Source organism: Equus przewalskii, chromosome 8, assembly GCF_037783145.1.
Source record: "Equus przewalskii isolate Varuska chromosome 8, EquPr2, whole genome shotgun sequence".
Lineage (NCBI taxonomy): Eukaryota > Metazoa > Chordata > Mammalia > Perissodactyla > Equidae > Equus > Equus przewalskii.
This window is the reverse complement of record NC_091838.1, coordinates 67,040,847-67,063,066: the sequence shown is the minus strand read 5'-3', so window position 1 is coordinate 67,063,066 and position 22,220 is coordinate 67,040,847. Positions and strand designations below refer to the sequence as shown.

At 47.0% G+C, this 22,220-nt stretch overlaps 1 protein-coding gene across 8 annotated transcripts in view; it reads right to left on the bottom strand.

Moving 5' to 3' along the window:
- Positions 1-13,879: 13,879 nt before the first annotated feature.
- The window catches only part of ZHX2 (zinc fingers and homeoboxes 2), a 153,462-nt gene continuing 145,121 nt past the window's right edge, over positions 13,880-22,220 (bottom strand). For all 8 annotated transcript variants that reach the window (XM_070631963.1, XM_070631966.1, XM_070631967.1 and 5 more), the window contains one exon: positions 13,880-15,136. The gene's annotated coding sequence lies outside the window, so the exon portion shown is untranslated. The remainder of the gene's footprint in view (positions 15,137-22,220) is intronic.

Here is a 22,220-nt window from a genome sequence, read left to right as displayed (position 1 = left end):
TGGAGGGCTGTAGGAGAGAGAGAACCTGCCATTTCTTCTTCATTTTCTCTCCTTTTGGTTGTGTTACCAGCAGTAGCTACAATTATGACTCCAGCTAAGTGGCCCCTTCTCCATGACCCAGCAATCACTGGGTTCTGGTAACATTCTTTCCTCCATTTGTTCCTTCAGCCCTAGAGGTGGTAATGACTTTCCACTGTGCCTGGTCTCTGGGTGGCTTGACACTCCTTGCTTGTTCGGTTAACTCTGTCTACACCGTCTCCGAAGTTCCCGCAGTGAAGTCTCTTCTGCTGCGAGTAATGTTTCCTCTTAGTTGTCTCACTGTGCTCCATACCAGTACCTCAAGTTTGTCAATCTAGTCACTGCTCACAGAACTCCATGATGCTGCCCTTGTCTTCCCACTTTACACCCAAGGAAACCAAGGCTCAGAGAGGTTCGATGGCTTGCCCCGAACGACAGGATTTGGATCGCCTAGCTTCAAAGGCTATGTTCTTCCTCCTCACTTGTGCTAAGCATGTGTGAGGTTTTTCTCCTTCCCTGTCTCTAGGCAGAGTGGCTTCTAAATGCTTCCATTCTTCATATTCTTCCTTTCTGGCAACTTGGGACAGAATTTTACTGTATCTAGGCTCTAACTTTTTTTTCCTGAGGAACAATTGCCCTGAGCTAACGTCCGTCCGTTGCCAATCCTCCTCTTTTTGCCTGAGGAAGATTAGCCCTGAGCTAACATCTGTGCCAATCCTCCTCTATTTTTTTTGTATGTGGGACACCTCCACAGCATGGCTAGTGAGTGGAGCAGGTCCACACCTGGGATCCAAACCCGTGAACCCTGGGCTGCTGAAGCAGAGCATGCGAAACTTTAACCACTTGGCCACTGGGCCCTAGGCTCTAACTTTTATGTCTAGAAAATGTCAGTGTGCCTACCTGGAGTCTTAAATCATCAGCGTGGGCAATAATTGGTGTGAGCTGTTAGTTTAACCTGGCTTTCATTCTCGGTCCACGGTCAGCTCAGGCAGGAAGGGAGGCAGAGCCTAAAGAGCTTTTATTCAGCTGTAGAGACAAGGCTTGAATAAGGAAGAGCAATGGGCAGTCTAACACCACTCTCTCTGGCTCCGGCCTTGAATCCTTCAGGTTTGGCGTTGCTCTTGGAAGCCAAAAGCCACTCCCCCATTTATCCTAAGGAAATAATCAGAGAAATGGGAGAGGAAAGATGAACAAAGATTGTAGTGGCAAAAAAATCGGAAACAGTCTGCATGCCCATCAGCAAGGGAGTGGTTAAATAAATCATGGTCTGACGCTGGAAATGCTCATTTAAAAATCTACTAAAACTGATCTGCATTTGTTGACATGGAAACAATGTCCAGAGCAAGTTGAGAAATGAAAAAAGCGGGTTATAAAACAGTGTACATGGTGGGATGCCATTTTCATAAAAAATAACCTTGGTCTGTTTTGCCATCTATCTCCACATCCAACCTGGTAATCCTACCCTCTCCAAACTTTAGGCCCCTTGACTCCTCACTGATTCCAAATACATCTGCAAGGACCATTTCCCCATCCCTATGGGGGAACTCCTATTCCTCCTTCAAGATGGTTCCAAACGCAAACTCGAGTGCCTTCTTCCAGTGCTTTGCCCTGGAGCGCTTTGCTCATGGCCGTGAAGGTTCCCATTGGGTTGGGATGAAGTTTCTCACCCAGCTTCCCGTCTTCCTCACTAGTGAGGCCACGGTTGGATTCAATCTGGGGGCTCCAGAGCTTGGCCCCTAGTACGTACTCTGTGTGTGTTTGTTGAATAAATGATTGAGTGAATGAACCAAGATAGGATGCTGGAGGAAAGGGTAAAAATGATTCAGTTTCTTTCACATTAATGCTTTGGCCTGGGTCCCACTGATGCTGCACATGATGTCAGAGGCGGAAGAAACTGGCGCCAAGACTTAAAAATGCTAAAATGTAGAACATGCTTTCTAAGCCCCCATGGAACTGTTTATATTTTGAAAACATGTTTTTGAGTTCTTCCTGATGCTAGCAAGTAAACAAATAAATGCTAGGGGGAGAAGGGAAAGCTCTTCTTTTCAGTAGGATGCCAACTAATAAACATAGAAGCAGAGACAGAACTTGAAAATCACCATTTTGCAGCCATCAAAGTATTCATTGATTCAAGCAAGAATCGTCAGTGGATGCCAACACCATTGGGTGAAACGTTGGAGAACAGGGTAATTACACAGTCTCAAAGGATCTGCCACAGATTTCTAGTTGTTCACAGAGGGAGAAAGGTGGCTTTTTACAGTGGAGAAACCTGGCAGACACCACCTTCACCAGATGATCAACATCAATACCACCAATGGTGCAAACTGATTTCTGGTACCTCCTGATGTGTCGCACTGAGAAGGCCACAACACCTTATAGTATTCCTGCAGGAATCCTGTAGTTGTCAAGAATCAGATCACGAGGACACAATCAGACAAATGCAACAAAACAGTGAGCCTTATTCTGTAAAGATGTCAATGTTGTGAAAAGAGGAGAAAGGCTGAGAAACTTCCAGATGGAAAGAGGCAAAGAAGCATGACAAGTAACTGCAAAATGTGATTCGAGCTTGGATTTTGGAAACAAAAAGTTGGTATAAAGGTTAGTATTACATAATTGGCAAAATTGGAATATGAGCTGTATATAAGATCGTAGTATTGTGGCAATGATAATTTCCTGAATTTGATAATTGCGCTCTGGTTAAGTAAGATAACTGCTTTTTTGGAATTTCGTATTATGAAAACTTTCAAATGTACAGAAAAGTGGAGAGAATAGTATAATAAACATCTGTATATTCATTACCTAGATTTAACCTTGTTAATTTGCTATCCTTTGTTTTTGGAAATATTTTAAATACTCAAAAATAAATTACATATATCTCATGATACTTCACCTCTTCATTATGCATCTTTAAAAAATAAGGACATTTTCTTACATAACCCCAATACTATTAACATACCTAACAATTAATACTAATTTCCTAATATCATCTAATGTCCACGCATATTCAGATTTCCCCATTTGCCTCTAAAGGTCTCTTAGAGTTTGTCTGTTCAAACCAGGATCCAATTAAGACCATGTATCACACTTGGTTGTTACATAAGCAAAACCTTAAATTTATGTCCTAGATCCTTGCTTTCTTCATCTCCTTCCACTCAGTTCCCACCTTCCTCCCTTCCTTCCTTCTTGCCTCCCACAATATTGATCAAGAGCCTTATGATGTGTTAGGCAGCGGGGATATGAAAACAAATAAGATCCTCCCCTCAGGGATCTCACAGCCTAATGAAGGAGGAACAGTCACATGAATTGATAATCATAAGACAGCACGTGAGAGCTCTGCAGAGACAGACGCTGGGTATTCCCCAACTCTTTGCAACTTCCATCGAATGATGAGAAGAAGAAAAAGAAAGAAAAATTGGTTTAGGGAGGCAGTTGGAATAAACAATTAAATAGAGCAAAATTTTACAGGTCATGATGAGGATTTCAAATTCCCTTAGTCTCCCGGTCCTTCAATCAGATGAGTAAACAGAAGTTGATCACTGAAATCATTTGGTACCCAAGTTGTTTAGTCTCCGTTTTTATTTCTCTTTACAGCTCCTTGAAAGACTCACCCAACCCACGCCTCGCGTTCCCAGTCAGCCTTCCACGACCACAACATGAAGGCCAGACTCTTAGCAAGGAGGACTGTCTACTCCCCTGGCCTGGGAGTGGATGGAAGAATCCTCAGGGGTTATAACCTCAGGGCATATATCCTACTTATCAGCCCATTTAGAATGTGCATGTGCCCACATGCTGTTTCCAGGGTTGTAATGGGTCCTGAGCCATGGCAATCACTTGGTGAGGGGCTGGAGCCTTGTGGCAAAAAGGATGGGCTTTGGTCTCAGAGAAACCGGGGTTCAAATTCTGGCTCTGATACCTACTAGTTTCTGTGGCTATTTGGCAGATTCTTGAATCCAATCTTGAAGAAATCTTTCTGAAGTCTAAACTTTACTTCTCTGATGTGGAAAATTATGCAATTTCTCGATGCAGAGGATTAACATTTTCATGTGCTATGGAAGTCCTTCCTTCTTGGAGCCCTAGCCATTCTTACATAATATGCTAATGATCTGCCACACAAGGGAGTCAGAAGCACCATGTAAAACTTCTTCTGGAACACACATGGATTGAAAAATCCCTTATAGAGAAATTCATCCTGCTTAGGCCAATCCAGTCCTCAGCCTGGTTCCCATGCTGGCGCCTGGAAGGTTTTTTCACCTCTGCAGGGCGGAGATGGTGCCTAGGAGACTGCGTCCAGGCACAGAGCGAGGGCAGATGTGTTTCCCGAGCAGCTGGTTAGATGACCCCACACAAAGGTTCTCTGTTTCTCTAACAAACGCTATTGTGAATGTAGCTTGGCTGAGGAGAGACGCAGAGTGACACGTTCTGGATTTGGAGAAATATTCCTGAACAGCCCACTTATTAGTTTTCCATGCTGCCTTTTACTGCTCTTTAATTAAACACTGTTTATGAGCACATATGCTTCTTCAAAGTTCTTCTCCTGGGGAGCTTGCTGACAAGCTTTGCTCAAAAGCTTTCGAGCTATTATTTCCTTAGCTCACTGCTGTCCTGAAAAATCCGCCCCCAAAGCCTTTGGTTGAGGGTGAGGGTTGGGAGCTGGAGCCTGGAGATTTTTAGGAGGGGACGTTGGCTCAGGCGCCTATGATCACAGAGTCTCAGAGTTGGAATGAACAGTTGATGGTCTTCTGGTCTAACCCCCCTAATTTTTCAGATTAAGAAACTGAGGCTTAAAGAGGGGGAAGTGACTTGCCCAGGGTCCTACAATCCATTAGTGGTAAAGGAGGGACCAGAAGTCAGAGCCCCTGAATCCTGGGGTGGCCTTGCCATGGATGGTCCATGTGACTGTGGAAAGTCACTTGTCCTCTGCTGCTTCACTGTGTTTCTGTCTATTGCAGGGCTCGCGGGAATCCCTACCAGACAGAGAACAGTATGAACAGATGTGAAGATGAGTATGGTCCATGGAAATGGGGAATGAGACTCATCCTATTAATAGCAGGATATGCTTTCAGTCGGTTTTGCAGTTTCGTTTCACGTTTACTGAAACAACTTGGTCATGTAACCCTATTGAAGCTGTGACCCACGTGGTCTAATCCTAGAACCAGTAGCATAGTCCAAATAGGCTGAAACATGATGAAAAGGGAATTTAGTTTTTTTCTCATCTTTCTGAAAGGACATTGAGCAGGCTCCACGTAGACCCCATGGCAGCGTGTGTGACATTCTCTTTGGACTCTTGCCCAGTCTTCTTATATCCCACGCTCTGTCTGAAGCTGTTCACTAACCAGAACATCAAAGACCTCTTTCCTTTTCCACCAGCCCTAGTGACTTCTATTTCCTGAGCTTATCTTTTCGCTCTCCATCCTTTATTATGTAGACTGATTTGACCTCTTTCCTAAGTCCTTCTACTTCTCCTTTGGCCCTTCTGCTGCTGTCACCCTTTGCTGACTTCAGACTCTGCACCAAAAATGTCTAGGACTTGCTCTCTCGGGGAGTTGGGGGAGAAAGGGTTGGAGGTTCTCTTGGGCAGGTTGGGTGAAGGGAAGAAGTTTGTGAACATTAATCGATTTTATCCCATCAGTGGTATTTTCCCACAAATGATATTTTTTTCAAATATCCTACTGCCATCCCTAGTCTAATGAAATTTCTGACATTGCTAGTGCAGATTTATTCATACAAAACATGATTGAATGCATGCTCACTTTGTCCCCAGCCTGTCTTAGCATATAAAGATAACAAAGACCTGGACCCTGTCTGCAAAAAGACAACAGGCTCATATGGCAGACAAACACAGAGACAACTACAATCCTGTGTGTCCAGAATTACGATAAAAACACGCTCAAGGGGTTTTGGGAGCACAGAGGAAAGAAGCACCCGACTTGGCTGGAAAGGGTCTGGAGAGGATTCTCAGAGGACAGGATAGTCATCTGGGGCTTGCGTGGGTCAGAGGAGTTTGCCAGGTGAAGAAGGAAGAAAAGGGAAGTCCAGGGAACAAGAACAGCAGGTGCAAACGCACCAGGTGAGAGAGAACCTGGAGAGAGAGGGGATGGGATACAGTAGATTGGAAGCTGGGAGATACAGGCAGAGGCTGGAGCCAAGTGGAGCTTGTCTGCGGACTCAGGAGCTTGGGCTTTGTTCCATAGGCAGTGGGAGCCACTGACAGGCAGGGGAAAGGTGTGAGTGGATTACGTTGTAGAAAAGATCACTCTAGCTGCAGTCTGGAGAACAGATGGGGCCGGGGTGGGGGGGGGGGTGAGGGCGGGGCGGGTGCAGTGAGACTGGGGCAGGGGACCAGTGAGGAGGCTGTGCAGAGAGCAGAGAGGATCTGAGTGACGACAGCAGCTACGGGGCTGGTGGAGGGGTCGTTTGGAGAGATACTGGGGAGCTAGGAGTGAGAGTACTTGGTGTTCGGTTAAAATCGAGGGACAAATAACAGGTGTGAAAAATGCCCCCGAGATTTCTGGCATGGGCAATGAAATGCTGCCGCTGCCATTCACCAAGACAGGAAACATAGGGGCAGGTTCTGGGGGAAAAGATAACATATTAATTTTGACATGTGTATGTTCCTTAAATCAAGTTTCCCTCTAACTCAAGATTTAGCTTTTTCTGTTTGGTTTCTAGTTTCAATTATCACACACACTACATATTATTGAGATATAATTTACATATCATACAATTCATCCGTTTGAAGTGTACAGTTCCATGGCTTTTAGTATCTTCACAGAGTTGCATAACCATCACCACAATCAATCTTAGAACATTTTCGTTACCCCACAAAGAAACTTCAATACCTATTAGTCTTCACCTCTAACCCCCTCTACACCCCCCACCCTCCCACCCCTACTCCCCCAGGCAACCACTTTCTATCTCTATAGGTTTGCCTATTCTGGACCTTTCCTGTAAATGGAATCATAGCCGACATATTTTTAAATATAATCTAATCTGCCTTTGCATCTTCTATTGTTATCGGTTCCGCAGACATGTGCTGGGCATGGGGTAATAGGATGGATTTCAGTCACAATTCTTTCATTGCCAAACAACAGTAACGTAACTTGAATTAAGAAAAAGTGGGATTTATTGGCTCACATAACTGGGAAAGATGGGGTGAACCTAACTTTAGGGTTGACTGGATCTAAACACTCAAATGATGTCATCAGCTTCTCTCTCTCTCCTTGCTTCTGCCTCTTTTTGTCTTTTTCTTTCTCTCCTCCCTCCTTCTCTGCTTCAATTTCTATAAACTTCAAGAAGGACTCTGATTGGCCTGGCTTGGGTCCTGTGTGTACCCCTTGGACCACTCACTGAGGTCAGAAATGTGTGCTACGATTGGCTAAGCCTGAGTCACATGACTGCTCATGGACAGAAGGTCCTGTTCCATGCTGGTACCACACCAACATCCTTTAGTTGGAACAAGCAAAAAGCAGGTCCAGAGAAGACTTCCTCAATGGGAGGGGATGTGAGTGTTGCTAAAAGGAGAGGGGGAAGTGATGCTGGGTGGCTGAAAACAACTGATGTTCAGCATTCTTCCTGACCTAGAGGGGCATCACAGAAAGAGAAGATTAAACAACTAAGCCCATGTGTGGTTAGAACCAGATAAATCCCACTGATGAGACATGCTCCAGGAGTTCAGAGCAGCCGGGCTCCCTGAGAGCCAGTTGGGATATGTGTGTTTTTCTTAAATCCTGTTTCTGTGGTCCAAGATTTGCCTTTACTTGGTCTAGTGGTACCTCAGCTGGGCTTGGAAGAACGGGTAGGATTTAGGCAAGAAATGAGAAGGGGTGGGCATTCGAAGAGGGAAAGCTGCACAGACCCAGGGAGTGTTCATCAATCAGTGAGCAGACCAGTGTGACCAGAGGAAGAGATTGTATAAGGAGTTGGGGGGTAAATTTGGAGAGATGGACCTGGTCCCAAGGTTTGTGACACAAATTCAGCTATGGGAAGCAAATTCAGGGTAAAAGACTATGAATCTATTTTGTTTCACTTTATATTTATTTCATATATACTTGTTTTGGGGAAATCCCAAACCACGTTTTTGATTTCCCATCATACAAGCAAATAGCATAATTCTTTGGCTATTTTTCAGGTTCTTTCCAAGTAGATGCTGTAGTAGTAGTTTTTTTCATGACTGGTTTGGGATCAGGGTGCCTTGGTTATTTTTCAAAATTGGTTGTTCAATTTTGGTGGTTTCTTCTATTGTTACACATTAGAGACTGCTAGCTGGATTCCTACTACTTACCACCCTGACATTGTGTATACTCTTTCATTTCTGCTTCTTGTTCTTTCCTCTGACTTATCCACTTGGCAAACGCCCACTCATCCTTCAAAATATAGATCGTTTCCTTGAGGAGGGAACAGACTATGCCTAACTTATGTCTCACCTGGCAATTAGCGCAGGGATAAACGAACACATGTGTGAGTGAAAGCATTCGTATCTATCGAGCCAAAGGATGGCACTGGGTTTTGTGTCAATCAGGAGAGCATTTGATTGTAAGCATCAGACAATGCTAGTGAGTGGTGGGTTAAGAAAACAGAGGTTTACTCATCTGACATTAAGCAGCTTGAAAACTGGCAGCTATGGCACTGGTTCAGGGGCTCAATGAAGCCATCAGGGACTTAGTCTTAAGATCACCAATGTATACAAGGTAATAAGAAGGGAGGAACGAACTATGCATTGGTCTTCTGCGCATGTCTCATTAGCCACTCCTAGCTGCAAGGGAAATTGAGTTTCTCACCTGTGAACGGAGTATGTTACTGGCTGAGCAATATCTTGGCTCTGTTAGCAAGGAAGAATGAGGGGATGGATATTAGATAGGCAAGCAATGGCACTCACCACATATTTCATCATAAGTTCCAAGGTTAACAGATTTGACGTGATTAAGTATTGTGTTAAGTATTGTGAAGGACTGTCCAAGCTCAGCAGGCAAAAGCACTTTGATTGATTATTAACGTCTGCCATGGGTTTCGAGTGGGGCATGTGGCATGCTTGGTGTGTATTTGCCATCTTTGGTGCAGCCCATAGATTGATCTGTGTGCTGGACCATCCGTTTCCACCGCCACCCTTACCCACCTGCTCTGTGTGCTGGGAGGCAGATTCTGACAGACTGCATCGACAGATCCCCTTGCCCTCTGCCTTCTGCTGGGTTTGGCCATTGGGAGGCAGTGGCAGGAGGGCAGAGGATGGGAGCAGAATGATGTCAGGATGCTTTTCCCTGACTCCCCCTCTGCTGGGTCACCATGGTTTATTGAAGGCCACATCTCCTTTCAGGAAGCCGACTGTACATCTGTCCTCTACAGGTTCCAGTAACTGCCCCATCCCTTACCCCTTCGGGCCAGCCTCCCTACATCCTCTCTTCTTGGTTTCCCCAAATCCTGCCCACACCTTTGTAAACAGTCCTTTTAATACACTGCCTCCAAATCATTCAGTGTAGGTGTTCCATCTCTTTCCTGCAAGGATCCAGACTGAGGCAGTCTGTAATGCTCGGGAGGCTTGTTCTAGGCGAAGGTGTTAGAGTTACTAATGGACACCTTTGTCACCCCTTTCCTCAAAGTCAGGGGCAATGTGCCTCTACACTCTACAGGATACCCAGCTTGCATCATGGCATGGGATGCGCTTAGATGTCTTTTAAATTCATTTTTATTGATCAACCCCCCGGGGGGAAATGATGGTGTCTCCGCTGCGGATTGTAAGTACATCCAGCTGTGTGGCGCTCCAGACGGGAGCTTTCAGGAATCAGTAGGAGGGAACTGACATCTCCGGTGGTTCTCTCCAGATTGTATTGTGGCAGGCCACTGAGAGCTGTCATTTCCGAGAGCTGTTGGTTGGAAGTGGCTGTGCACCAGGTGGCCTGGAAGGACAAGTGCACCCACACCTGGTGTCCCGCGCGCTCTTCATCCTGTTCCTGCCTCTGCTCCCCTGCTCCCCAAGGCCTTAGAGTGTACACTCTGAAACCAAGCTCTATGGTGTATTATTAGACCCTCCCGCCCCCTCAGTGTGCTGGAGGAGGGGGAGGAGGAGCTGTTCAATGCCTTCAGAGCAGGGTTTCTTGAACTTGAAGGAACATAGAAAATCACCTGGGGACAGTGTCGAATTGCAGATTCTGATTCAACAGGTCTGGGGTGGGGGCGGAGATGCTGCATTTCTAACGAGCACGCTGGTGATGTTGCTGCAGCTGGTCCAGGGAACACACCTGAGTAGCAAGGACCTTAGAGATGACCCCTCCAGGACGGTAGCTGTTGGCCGCAGGTGGCTGTTTACATTTGTTGCCCTTTCTTTGGTTTTCATCTCAGAATCTCATCAACCCGTCAGAACTCTTTGAGAGTCTAGTGACAGAAACTCAACTCAAAACGTTTTTAGCTTAAGTCAAAAAGAGAAATATATTGGTTTTTATGAAACTGGAAAGATAGGGGGCTCGCCTTAGGAATGGTAGGGTCCAGGGACTCAAATGATGTCACCATTGTCATTGTCACCACCATCACCATGGCTGTCATCATCATCTCTTTCTCCTTTCTTTGCTCCTATGCCTCTTTTCTTGATTTTTGGCCTCATTCTCTCTACCTACAGACTACAGACTGGCTTCCCCTCTCTGGCAGGGGCTTTGGCTGCTGGCGGCTCCAGGCTGATATTGTCACACTCACCATCTAAATGGAACAAGGGAGCTCTTCCTCCCAGCATCTGAGTGCTCCTGCACCTGGTCCTGGGAACAGGGGCTGGAGTGCCATGGCTTGCCCTGTGGGAAGGGGGTGGGCAGGCCCCCAGAATCAGATGAGTGAGGGGAGAGACCAGTGAACCCTAAAGGAAGAGATGGTATGCTAAGAGGTACGGGCAGAAAAAAACCAGCAGATGTTCTCTCTGCTCCATTGCTCTCCCGCACCTCACTGCGAATGCTGTCCATCTAGTCCCCTTCAGAACCTCTCTCAGTGTTTCTGCCACCCTTTAATCATTTCCAGTGGGGAAAAGATAGTTTGACATATTTTGCTTGGTAGTGAAAAACGCACAACCATCTTCCCTGTGTATTTTCCTTGCAACCAATTATCAAGGCTTTTTCTTTGGTGCAGAAATTAAAATAAAAAGACAACCATTCTGGCTAGGTTTTTCCTTTAGTTTCTCCAGGCATTTGATAGCATCTCACACTGCCTTGCTTGAAGAATTTATTATAATTGCTTGAGAATAGCAAGCGGAACTGCAAGGATGGTAAATAGCGGGAGGGGAAAGCAGCTGCCTGCCGAGAGAGAAGCTGGAGGCCAGGTTTGGTCTGATGTTCATTAATGGGCTGGAAGGACATGACAGCGTGGTGAGATGAGGGCCTCCCAGTGCTGCGGGCACAGACAGGAAAGGCAGTGCAGGCAGGCACCAGGAAATAAGTTGGCTAAAGCCATTTTTCACTTTTTAATAGGAAAAGTACAGGTTGTATTTTTGGGATTATTTTTGGTGGGGGGTAGGGGAGAGTTTGGGGGCGTAGGGGTGGAAGGAGAGGATTGGTTACATATGGCGAAGTCGCCAAAGCCAGAGGCACAGGTGTCTGGAATAGCATCTCCTAGACCGGACTCCAGCTTCCTCCTGTCTGCCCTCTTCACACAGACCTCCCACCCGGGCATGGAAAGGCACAGCCATCACACTGCCTCACCTGGGGCCACGCTCCAGGCAGAGTGGCAGGAGGGGAAGGAACATTTGTGGAGCACCTACTGTGTGCCGGGTACTTTGCATTCATGAACTCAGTTAATCCTCACACTGGTCCCATGGCAAAAGTCTGCATCTCCAGGTCTCAGATGAGGAACTAGCGCCCCGAAAAAAGTGAAGTAAATTCCACAAGATCACCTTGATTGTCAGCAATAGAGCTGGGATTCAAACTCAGGTTTGTCTGACTGTAGAGCTGGCAGTTCTCCTCCATCCATCCCTCATTTATCCATCCATCCCTCGTTTATTCCATCCATCCATTCATCCATCCATCCCTCCATTTATCCATCCATTCGCCCATCCATCCATCCATTTATCCATCCGTTCATTCACTCATCCATCCATCCCTCCATTTATCCATCCATACATTCATCCATCCATCCATCCCTCCATTTATCCATCCATCCATCCCTCCATTTATCTATCCATTCACCCATCCATCCATCCGTCCATTCACTCATCCATCCATGCCTCCATTTATCCATCCATTCATTCATCCAACCATCCTTCCATTTATCCATCCATCCGTCCCTCCATTTATCTATCCCTCCATTTATCCACACATCTCTCCATTTATCCATCCATCCATTCATCCATTCACCAATCCATTCAACAAATATTTAAAGGAGCATCCACTATGTGCCCAACACTGTGCTAGGCACAGAGGATGTAGGACAGGGAACAAGACAGACATAGCTCTTGCCCTTATGGAGGCTGCAATGCAGTAGGATTAAAAGAGGGTAAACAAACAAATATATGATGAGATGTTGTGAAAAGCAAGATGGAGGAAAACAAAGTAGGGTTAGAGGAAAGCATACTAGGGCTGGGGTGAGGCAGGTGAGGCAAGTGACGCAGTTTACGGAGGTGCTCACTCTCAGGGTCCTGCAGGGGCAGGGTGGAATGTATGATCGTGGCTCCTTAAATTTTTCACCCTTAGGTGCCTTGCTCACCTCACCCTCATCCTGGTCCTGCAGATGGGGAGTTGTGGGAGATGGGTGACATTTCACCAGAGACACCAGGTGCTCTTGCAGTGGTCCAGACGGAGTGTGGTATCTGGAGCAGGGGTGGGTTGGGGGCACTGAGCAGATTCCACTAAGCAGAAGGCATCCTTGCATCCTGACTACGCCAGAGACTCAGGGAACGCAGGGGACCAAGTGAGGGACAATGAGGAGGGGTGAAGGAGGTCAGGAGGAAGAGATTAGTGGGTAGGTATCTCCAAGGCAACGGGAGCCCACAGCCAGCGGCTGCTGCAGGATTGCAGGGTTTCTCAGCCAAGGACCAGAACTTTCCCTCAACACACTGCGTTTAACCTCAATATTGAGGCGTCTTCCAGAAAAGGCCAGCCTCTTCTGAATCCCTGATTTTTCAGTGTTTCCTGTATTTGGGGAAGTGCGGGGGAAGGAGGAACGGTCTTCTATCTGAAGAATGTGCTTACCCATGCTTCATACACAGACTTAGTTTAGATCAACAGGCCAAAATCGGTAAGTCTCTATAAAAATGAAACACCTAGACCAAAGAGTCCCAGAGTGGGGTCCCTGAACCAGCAGCATCAGCCTCACCTGGGATCTTGTCAACGATGCAGATTCTCAGGTCCCACCCAGACCTACTGAGTCAGAAGCTTTAACTAGCCTTCCAGGTGATTCTGATACCTGTTCACGTTTGAAAACTACTGGTCTGGAGTGTTCATCCATGAACAGTGAGGCACTCTTTAAACCTCACACAGGCAGAGACACAAAAGCCGGCCTTCTCAGAGAAACAGCAGTGTCCCAGTCACCAGTCACCACAGCCCAGGGAAGGGAAGTGACTTACCTCAGACCACCCGAGAGTGAGCAGTGGGCATGGCCCGCAGGTCGCGTTCCCATTCCGATGCTCATTTCCGTAGTATTGTATATTGTATTTGTGAAGACCCTGGAGAAGGGAGGGCCTGGCACTTACTTCTCTGTATCAAAGAGATAACGAAGAGTCCCCCGTCAACATTTACACCCTGTTTTTAAAGTCCTGCTTGCGATGTCAGATCTCACCAAGACGGGAAACAAGAAATGCGGTCAGAACGGATTTGAAATGGGAGGTGGCTGAGTCGGAACCCTCACGCGGTGTCCAGGGAGCCAGACAGCAATGAAGAATGAGAAGCAGAGGAAAAGGTTATAAAAATGTTTAGTTTTTGCTTTATTCAGTTACAACAAATGAGCAACAAGTTAGAAAAATTGTTTTTTTTTTCCAAACTCCCTAGCATTTTATTTGTGCGGTGGACTCAAATGGGGGGCAGTGGGGTGGGTGGGGGGAGGATTGCAAACACAATTCATGTTGCAACATTTACACGAGATAGGTCTCTTGGTTTTTCTTCTTTAAAAGTTAGGACTAACTGAAAAAAAAAGTGCACTCAAGAATCTAAAATTGGCCCAAAACAAACAAACAAACAAAAAGAATCAATTCATGGTGAGGCTTCGAGCTGAAATCTTGTCAAATGCCACACTGAGAAAAGGCAGTTAGGAACAGAACGGAAAACAGAAGCCGGTCATCTTTGTACCATCTAGATAGGAAGATCTCTTTTTGTATTAATTTCCCGGAAGTAAAGACAATGCTAACAAATGCGGGAGCCCTTTCTGCTGGTCGAGGGGGGTGCTTAAAAAGGACAGACACTGACACCCAGTGCTCCCCGTGCCGGCTGGGCCCAAGGTCTGACCTGAGAGGCCAGGCCGCGGGAAAACCAGACCCACCTCTTGGCAGTTCAGAAAGCCGCGTGCGTGGCTCAGCAGGGACCCCAAAGGCGGCTGGGGGCAGAACTGGAAACAGATTTGATCTGGAAGATCCACTATTTGTAAACCATCTTCAAGTTGAGACAGACGCCCGAATCCCAGCCCTTCCCCCGAATAAATCTCCCAGATTTCAAACTACCTTTAAAAACAAACTCCCCCTTTCTAAAATCCAGTAGCTATAATGGCACTAAGGCTACCATCCCCCCTCCCCCAAATTAATAAAATGAAAAAAAAAAAAGAAAAAGGAGAAAAGCTTGTGGGATCAGCCCTCCCTTCTGGAAAAAACCTTACAATGGTAGTGCTGGAAAAGAGAGTCGCCCTCGATTAAAAAGGTAGCAAAATTCCTATATTGTACAAATCAGTTCCAGTAGGGCAAGAGGCGGGGGTGGGGCAGAGGAGCAAACTATTTACAAGGACGCATTGGAAACGCAGTAGTAGGACTTTGGCACTAGGAACAGTTCCCACCGGGCCTCTGGGAGGTGCGTGTGCACGCGGCTGGGGTCCTGCACCCTGCAGGCACACGCGGGCCATCGTGTTGCGCTTGGAGTCTCTGGCCAGGGCGGCCCACGGCCGGGCGGGAAGTTCTCTTCTTTCTTCCAAGACAGCACAGCAGTCAACGGCACAGCAGTTCAGAGGGACTTTCCTAGAAAGATGACAAGGACAGAGACGAGATGTCAGGGAGATGATCGTCATTCCCTGGGTGCAAGGCGTCGGGGGCTGCCTCTTCCTGGCTCTCCCGGAAAGGAGACCTCCAGAAGCCATCCCCAGGCTGGGAGGAGAGACGCATCCCCTTCAAGTTTGGGGCCTGTTTTAAAGGAGTGTGTTTCCCCGAGCACAGTCTGACACTCTGGGAATTGCCTCCAGGGTTAGGCCTTTGAAAACAGGATGATTTTCTGGGCAAGTGAAGGAGGTGGCCTGTGATTCTTTTGATCATTACAAGACCCTTTTCTGATTCCTGGAGAGGCAGCCAGACACAGTGGTTCCTAAAAGGCCCTACAGTCGGACAAACCTCCGTTTGGGTTCTGACCTTTCCACTTGCGGGTTGTGGGGCCACACACATGGGACTCAATCTCTCTTGGGCTTAGTTTCACTTCTGTAAAACAGGGATGGTAACAGCATCCCTCTCGTGGAGTTGTTGTGACGATTAAATACGTTGACATACGCGCCACCATTTGGAATGGTGTCTGGGACATGGTAGGTATTATATCCACTTTTCACTGCTTTTGTTAGATGGAACCTTTTCCAAACGGGATAGGATATATAATAGTAATCATAATGAGATGAGACATTTTTAGCGTATTTTTTATTTAATGTTTATATCAACCCTCAGAGGCGTAGGTATTATCATTATTCCCATTTTACAGGTGAGGCAACTTAGGACAGAGAGGCTAAATAATTTGCCCAAGATCACACAGCTAGTAAGTGGCAGAGCCAGGGTTCAAACCCAGGTAATCTCCAGAGTCTGTGCTCTTAACAAACAGTATTAATTAAGAGTCAGTATGGAGAAATGTTTAATTTTTATATACTTTGAAGTGATGAAAATAGTCCAAGGTCCTTGTTATGGGTTGAGTTGTGCCCCTCAAAAAAAAACGTGTTGAAATCTTAATCCTCAGTATCTCAGAATGTGACCCTGTTTGGAAATTCCTTTACAGAGTTAAGTAATCAAGTTAAAATGAGGTCACTAGGGTTGGTCCCAACCCAATATGGCTGGTGTCCTTATAAAAAGGGGAAATTTGAACAGACAGACAGACACGCAGGGAGAAGGCCATGTGAACATGAAGACAGAAATTGGGGTGATGCATCTACAAGTCAAAGATTGCCAGCAACCTACCTACCAGAAGCTTGGAGAAAGGCGAGGCACAGACTGCCCCTCACAACCCTCAGAAGGCACCGACCCTGCCAACCAGACTTCCAGTCTCCAGACTGTGAGAGAGTAAGTTTCTGGTGTTTACGCCACCCAGTTTGTGGTATTTTATGGCAGCCCTAGCAAACTCAGACAGACTTCCATTACCTTTGTGGGCTCCTGGGATCCAGAGATCCAGGGCAAGAATCCACAGGGCGGGCTTGAGGCTATAAAGGATGCAGCCAGCATTCCATGACAGGCTGGAAGTTCATCAAATCTTCAGGTTCCTGAAGCCACTGGCTTTTACTTTGCCTCCCTCCTGGTAAGACCACGTCATTTCTTGGCCACTTCTTGCTGAGAAAGGAGCTGAGAAGTATTTTTGTACAGGGGGCCAAGAGCAAGAAGAGTAGACTCCTCAGCCAAAGGCGTCGGCAGATTGTCTACACTGTCGCTCATTCCTAAAATCTGGATGTCAAATGCACCCACATCCTCTAGACGCTCCTGATAATAAGTCTGAATATTGGAGTTAAGAGACCAACTTGTAAAAGATACGTCTGTGGATAAAGTCAGATTCTGGGGGTGTCCTTAGGATCTGGTACCACCCAAAAGTGACCCAGCAAAAGTTACCGAATTGTAAGAGCTACAAGGATCCTCATGCTGCCAACATCGCTCATCTCAGGAGGAAAAAAATGGGAGCTCAGGGAGAAGAAGTGAGCTCCCCAGGTCACATGACCGCTCAGCAGCACAGTCAAAAACAATAAGATCGTGAATGTGATCATGAGAGTTGCTAATACTTATCTCACGTTTATTATGAGCCAGGCCTGATGCTAAGCGATAATCCAGATCATCTCATTTACTCTTTACGGTAACCTGGGAGGGAGGAGGCTGTTAGCCCCCCTCAGAGTGAAGAAATGGAGGCTTAGAGATTAAATAGCCTCAGGCAACTGGCAAGGGGTGGACGCTGGAGTCCACCTCGGCCAGTCGAGCTTTAATTGCTCCTTCCCACAGCTGACCAAGTCCAGGGCTCCTTGTTTTGCACGCACAGCGTCTCCCTGCAGGGTGCCACCAGGCACAGGAGAGAGCACGTCTGCTTCAAAGATGGGCTGGTGGTCCCGCGCAGAGCCACCTGCACCCCTGGTGGGCACGGACCACAGCCAGCCTCCTCCTGTGCTCCCCGAGGAACAGAGTTTTCCCAGCAAGTGGTCTTCCTTTGGAAAGGAGCCTGCCTCTGGCGGGATGTCCACCTGAACAGTTCTCAGGACTCCAGGAAACAAGGCCCAAGGTGGGTAGACGGCGACTGCTCTTCCTTCTCCCAAGCAGGCTGAGGAAGGCCAGGTCAGCACACGACTGTGGGTGTTCGCCGCGGTGGGGCAGCATGGAAGGACCCGTGCAGCAGGAGAAAGCTGGGATCCCGGCTCTGCCACTTCCTCGCTGTGTGGCGACATCAGTTACTTAACCTCCCGGGACTCCCTTCTCAATTCATCACCGACGCTGCTGGGAGGGTTACAGATGAGGCCTGCAAAGCACACAGGTGCTCTAGAAATACTGCTTCATTTTCCCCTGAGGCAGGCCAGGCGTAAACTTAGGGCCTTGGGTGTAAGTGAGCTTACCTGTGTGTTTGTCATTTTCTTTCTCTCATCTCATTAACAGACCTCAACCCTCTCTCTTCAAGTGATTGGCAAAAACTCTCACTTTGTAGATAAAACTCAATATTAAGGCGCTTCCCCATCTGGCAGTGTGTTTTTATGCTTCCCTGGGTAATTTCTTACGGACGTGAACATGTATCATCCTCAATCATATGTATTAATAAAGAAAAAAATTCTGAATAAGGCTCCTTAAACAAAACAACCCAAAAAACAGATTGTAAGGCCAAGAGAATGACCTGGAGAAAGGGAGACAAAACCACATTTTCTCTTGGCTTTTGTAGAGATCCCAGATGTCTGTGATGGCTCTGGGCCCTGGAAGCACCCTTGGAACCTCTGGACTTCCATTCTCACTTGGTGTCTCCCAGTGTGTGTGGCAGCGGCAGCTGGGGAGATGCTGGAAACGGAGGACAGGGGCGGTTTCTCCATCAGGGACACAGCTGAGGCCCAGCCGCCTTCCCCCTCCGGCCGCAAGCCCCAGCTGCAGACCCGGAAGGCCTCGTTCCGGCCGCCACCAGGTCTCCTTGTTAAAAGTTCCTGCTTCAGGGCTTGCCCAGCACAGCTGTTATCACGCAGTCTTCAAATTGCCTGGTTAACTGGACATCGTGTGAGGCCCGTGAAGACGTGGATCGTGTCCACAGTGTTCACTGCTCACCCCTGCCCCGCCACCTCCGCTTGTGTCTGGACCACACGAGATATTCAAATGTTTGTTAATGAATGAAAAATGGGAAGCCAGCATGGAGCTGTTAGAAGTAGCTGGTTACACAAGATTGGTGACAAAGTTCACATTTCAGGGTTTTTTTTAGAGTATCCTAGTGATTTTGAGTCTGTGGCCTCTTGCTAACCCCCTGGGCTTCTACTTGGAATTTTACTTGGTCAGACATTCCCCACCGCAAGGACCAATGGCCTGAGGGATCACTTGATCCTAGAGCACCAGATCTCAGCTTTGGGAGGGTCATCCAGCCCATTTCCTTATGGCCACTGTTTGAACATTGCCACCAAGCGGATGTCCAGCCTCTCCCTGAACCCTGCCCAGGACAAGGAGCCCACTGCCTCCCACAGCTGCCCTTTTCTATCTTGGAGACAACTTGGAATGTTAAAAAGTACTAATTCTTTAGCAAAATCTGCTTTCCTATTACTTTACCCGTTGGGGAGACATGAAACAATTAGAATTCTTTTCCCATGTGATAGCTTTCCATTTTCTTTTTGGTGAGGAAGATTGGCCCTGAGCAAACATGTGTAGCCAATCCTTCTCTTTTTGCTTGAGGAAGACTGTTGCTGAGCTAACACCTGTGCCAATCCTCCTCTATTTTGTATGTGGGATGCTGCCACATCATGGCTTGATGAGCGGTGTGTAGGTCCATGCTCAGAATCTGAACCCACAAACCCTGGGCCACCAAAGCGGAGCGTGTGAACTTAACCACTATGCCACTGTGCTGGCCTCTCTATTTCTTTTTAATTTTGTCTGTAGGAATTTCCCTAAGGCCTGCTGACTTGGGAGAGAATAACACCATACTCCATGAGAAAGAAAAGACAAGCACTGTGATAGTGATTATTATCTCTCAATATTTCTGAGTCACACTTTTTTTATTGGGAGGGGGGTTGGTCTGATTTTAATTAGAAGGGAGAAAAGGAAAATATGGTGGAGTGGAGAGGGACTGAGCAATTTTCCAGTGGAGAGGGAAAGCTCCATCCGGCCCCTCATCATCCTCCCCCGCCCACACCCAGGCCTCAGTCAGCTCTGGAACATCTGAGCAAAGCTCTTTTCCTGCAGCCGTTTGGGGAAGCTCTGGGGTTGGGGAAATGGCTAAGACTTATAAGCCAGGTAAATCTCTCCCAGGCAGCTCCCAGGGAGGCTCAAAGTCAGAAGGAATCAGAGGGGCCCTTGGCCCTTCCTACCCACTTTCCATCTGTGGATGTTAACCAGTGGAGTTCAAAGAATTTGAGCAAACGGAAGCATATTTTAAACTCACTAGGCACTCTCAATGTGGTCATGGATTTGTGTATGGGTGTGAACCCCAGCTCCACCACTTTCTAACTCAATGACATTGGGACAGTTACCTTTCCGTGCCTCATTCTCATCAGCCATAAGATGAAGAAAATGATGTCCAGAGAGTTGTTCACACACACAGAGTGCCTGAGCAGTGCCTGGCACAGTAAAAGCTCGGCAAATATTGCCCTTGGTCGTTGCCCCAGGACCCCCACCCCAGATGCAATTGACACCCAACAGCATGAGCTTGTATCAGTGGGACCCCAACCGAAACAGTCAACTTGGAAAGGCAGGAAGCAGACGACCAAGCTCTTCCCCACGTGAAGAGAGTGCAACTTCAAAGTCAGCTTCCGTCGAGCAGGTGCTGATGCATACGCCAGGCCCATTTAGGAGCTTTTACTTATCTCATTTAATCCTAACAACAGACAACTCTATTAGTAAGTGTTATGGACTGAAATGTGTCCCCCCCAAATTTGTATGTTGAACCCCAAACTCCAATGTGACTATATTTGGAGATGGGGCCTTTAAGGAGGTAATGAAGGTTAAATGAGGTCATAAGGGTGGGGCCCTAACCCAATAGCACTGGTGGCCTCATATGAAGAGGACGAGACAGCAGGAGTGCACATGTGTAGAGGGAAGGCCATGTGAGGACACAGAGAGAAGGCGGCCATCTGTAAGCCAAGGAGAGACGCCTCACCAGACACCAACCCTCCTGGCACCTTGAACTTTCAGCCTCTAGAACCGTGAGACAAGTTTCTGCTGTTTAAGGCACTCAGTCTGTGGTATTCTGTCATGGCAGCCCTGGTGGGCCAATACAGTAAGTATTAAGGTTATAGAAACTTAATAGTAAAAGAGAAGAAAGTAAAATGTATAGGCATGTGGGCGCTCTAGAATTTTCCACCACCCATCCTCCATTTACCACTAGGCCAGAAGGTTCTGAACACTCAGACATCTGCAAGTTGACTTTCCTTTTGCTCCTTCCTCGAGTATCTCAGGGGATTTCAAACTTTCTCTGCAGGGTCATACACACAGAATCATCTAGAGTCTTCTTTATTGGTGTGGAGGAGTTTCAAAGGAAAATTTGATTATATGTGAGTCCACCTAACACTGGCTCTTGACCCCTGCTCTTCTATGAAGTTTGAATTCAGGCAAGTCATAGCCACAAAGGCCACCTTTCAGGTCCCCTGATGCGCCAAGTTCCCTCTGGTCTCAGGCCTTTCAGTATGTTATTTTTTCTACCTTGAATGGCTTTCCCTTTCTGCCCAGCCAACTCCTACTTAGCCCTCTGGACTTCAATTTATCTACTACCTGTTGAGAGAAACCTTCCCCAACACCTTAAATCAGGTCAAATTCCCCTACTCTATATTCTCACAGTACCATGTACCTTTCCTTCAAAACCTTGTCACCTGTCAACTTTTGCTTTTTGATTAAAGCTTCATTCCTCAATAGACTATGGGCTCCACGAGGGCAGGGACGAACTGGGCACCACTGCTTTCCAGAGCCTGGCACGCTGCAGGCATCGCACAAATGCTTGAGGGATGAATGACCCAAGTCCCTTCTCATGAATATCTCTGGACTAGTTACTTCCTCTCCTTGGGGCCTGCATCCCTGCTCTGAAAAATCAGAGGCTCAGGTTTCATGGTTCCTAAGTTGCTACAAGTCGCCCAAAGCACAGTGAGAATTCCTAGCGTGAGTAGCTCCAGAATTAGATAAATGGAAGTGCTAACAGTTAACTCTCCATTAGGAACCAGGACAATGAGGCTAATGTGTGGTCTCTGAGAAGCATCACCCAGTAAATATCCAGTGATCGATTCTTCAACAGACCTTTCCTTCCAGCTGATCACACACATGGAAAGAGAACTGGCCCCGACTCCCTTCCTCTGACTGTTGCCATCTCGTGGGACTAATAAGTGATGGAAAAAAAATGAGGAGAAGCAAAGGACAGAAATACCAGATCCCAGATAATTGAAAGCTGACTATCTTTGTTAATTCTCAGGTGGGTTCAACAAGTTGTTATTGAGCATCTGCTCTGAATCGGGCACTGGGGATTCAGGGATTAATGGGATATGGTCCCCGCCTTCAAGGGTCTGGTGGAGGAGAGACAGGGAAAGAGATAATTACGATATTTTCATCTATCCATCCACCCACCCATCCATCCATTCAAATAAAAATTGGATACCTAATCTGAATAGATGGTGGGGGCATAAACATATCCTGGATCCTAAATTGTAGCCAGGATGCCACACTTGGA